This window comes from Colobus angolensis, unplaced genomic scaffold (assembly GCF_000951035.1).
Source record: "Colobus angolensis palliatus isolate OR3802 unplaced genomic scaffold, Cang.pa_1.0 Scaffold59, whole genome shotgun sequence".
In the NCBI taxonomy this organism is placed as follows: Eukaryota; Metazoa; Chordata; class Mammalia; order Primates; family Cercopithecidae; genus Colobus; species Colobus angolensis.
Window position 1 is genome coordinate 11,250,427 of NW_012119487.1, and position 3,049 is coordinate 11,253,475.

Below are 3,049 nucleotides of genomic sequence, written 5' to 3' on the forward strand. Positions count from 1 at the left end.
AGCCAGGATGGTCTCGATCTCCTGACCTTGTGATCCACCTGCCTCGGCCTCCCAAAGTGCTGGGATTACAGGCGTGAGCCACCACGCCCAGCCCATACACTTTATTTTTTAGAGCAGTTTTAAGTTTACAGACAACTAGGCAGATAGTACAGATAGTATAACCCCCACACCCCCTCCACACACACACAGAGTTTCCTGTGATTAACATTTTGCAATAGTGTGGTGCATTGTCACAGCTGATGAACAATACTGATACATTATTACTAAGTAAAGCCCACAGCTTACATGAGGGTTTACTCTCTCTGTTGTACATTGTGTTCTGAGGGTCGTGCGTGGCAATTGCACAAGTCATGTGTCCACCATTACTGTATTATGCAGAATACATCCACTGCCCTCAAAATCTCGTGCTCCATTGCCTCTCCCCATCTGCAACCCCTGGAAGCTATGGATATTTTCATTGTCTCTGAAGTTTTGATTTATCCACCATAGATGATACACTGTTAACTTTTTCCGACTGGCTTTTTTCACTTTTTTCATAGTTAAGGCCCCTCTATGTCTTTTCAAGGCTTGATAGCTTGTTGCTTTTATTTATTTATTTATTTTGAGACGGAGTCTTGCTCTGTCACCAGGCTGGAGTGCAGTGGCACGATCTTGGCTCACCACAACCTCCAACTCCCTGTTTCAAGTGATCCTCCTGCCTCAACCTCCCGAGTAGCTGGGATTACAGGCATGCACCACCATGCCCAGTTAATTTTTATATTTTTGGTAGAGACGGGGTTTCACCATGTTGGCCAGGCTGGTCTTGATCTCCTGACCTCAACCTCGTGATCTGCCTGCCTCAGACTCCAACCGTGCTGAGATGACCGGCGTGAGCCACCGCACCCGGCCGGGTTGCTTATGCTGGGATGACAGGCGTGACTACGTGCCTGGCAGGGTTTCTTGTTCTCTTTAATGTTGACTTTCAGAGTTCTTGGTATATTCAGGATAATCATGCTTTATCAGATACGAGTTTTGCAAAGATATTCTCCCAGTCTGTGGCTTGTCTTTTCATTCTCTTAACAATGTTTCTTTAGAGCAGAGGTTTTTATTTATTTATTTATTTTTTTTTTGAGATGGAGTCTTGCTCTGTTGCCCAGGCTGGAATGCAGCAGTGCAATCCTAGCTCGCTGAAGCTTTAACCTCCCAGGCTCAAGCGATCCTCCCACCTCAGCCTCCCGAGTGGCCACCAGTCTGTCCGGTTTGGGGGCAGTGCTTTGCCCGTGAGCCCAGTTCTCAGATGGCTGTTCAGCTGCGTTTCATTTCACCCAGCGTTTCCGATGTGGTTGTGAGGATGGGCTTAATGATTTCCAATCCCTTTGTATGTCCAAGTGGGAACTGAATGTATAGATATATTTTTTATTGAGAGAAAATTAAATAAACAGAATGCACAGACCTGAAATGTCCAGTTCAATAAATTGTGATGATTCCAAACCTGTGTAACCATGGCCCAAAGCAAGATGTGTCACCCTAGGTTGTCTGCTCCCCGCCCCTTCAGGCAGGTGACCGAGAGGTGAGGAAACACTCTAGGGTGATGAAAATGGCCCGTGTTCCTGTCGCTCCACCTACGGAGGGCTTTGAAATTTCCTTCCAGCAAGATTTGTCTTTTTTGGTGCAGAGATCTTGCATGCCTTCTATTAAATGTATTCCTGGTGTTTGATTTTTTTATTGTGTAGTAAAGGGTATTGATGTTCGCGTTGATCTTCCGATATTCATGGCTGGCATTTATAAATAAAATAATACTTTTGCGTATTGGTTTTGTATTTCGCAGCCCCGCTAAGTCCCTTATTCCAGGGTGTGTGGATTTTCCATGCAGCGATCTCTCTCCCTCCGGAGCGCTGCACTTCCCCGAGTCTCCACCAGAGGAAGCCCTTGACCATGCAAAGCGGAGCCCGGGCGCGGCCGAGGCAGGTGCTGGGAGGAAGCCGGGGCGTTTGTGGGAGGGCGGTGCGGGCGCGGGGAGGGGGCAGGGCAGGTGCGGGGAGGGGAGGGGAACTTCCAGGGCTGGAATAGGCCCTGCATGTGACCGTAGCAGGTAACTGCGCCCTCTCTGCCTCAGTTTCCCCACGGGAAGAAGAGACTGTACTGGGGTGCGAGCCCAGGCTGTGCAGGCCTGGAGCGGGGTCTCCCTCCAGGCCTAGCCTGTGGCCATTGTCCTCCACTCCCCTGGGAGGAGGGAGCTGGAGGGCCTCATGCAGGTCAGGGGCCAAGGGTCAGAGGTCGGGGGAGGAAGAGCCACTGAGGCTGGCCCAGAGATCGCTTAGCCACCAGACGCAGGAGACAGCCAGGAGGAGGACGAGTTGGGGGAGGAGGAAGAAGCCCCCCGGAAGGGGAGCCTGGGGAGCCGCCTGAGCCCCCGATGCTGAGGCCGGCTCGCACAGGCGGAGAGGAGGGTGTAGACCCCTGGCCAGTCCGGGAAGCTGTAGCTCTTGACCCAGCTCATGACACCAACCTGCCCTCAGGAGCCATGCACCTGGCAGACCAGAGGCCCTCCCGAGGCACCCTGAGGGCAGAGAGGGCGAGGACTAGCAGGTGGGGGGCCCGGTTTCCCGGCTCCAGCACCCCCACGCTCCGTGCCCAGCCTGGCTCATCAGGTGGCTTTCGTTGGGGAACCGCAGAGTGAAACCCCAGGGAGTGCCCACCGCACACCCACGGAAACTGCCAGAAGCTTTCTGAACAGTCAAGCTCTGCTCACATCTCCGCCCCACCCCTTCCCTTTCCCTCCAATAGATTCGGTCCTAAAGCCTCAAGGGGGGCGGGTCCCAGGGTGGACCTGGGGCGCCACAGCCACACTGGCCCAGAGTGGGGGGCACACGGGGGATTGATGAGATCAATGAATTGGGGGTGGAACCAGCTTCCCACGGCTGGAGAAGGCGGCCCGATGGGAGAGGAGAAATGCAGAGTAAGCCCTGTGGGGTGGAACCAGAGCTGAGGCACTGTGAGAGCTCATGGTTTTCATTATAGAGACGGCCGTGTGGATGTGTACGTGGGAGTGTGTGCGTGTCAGTGTGTG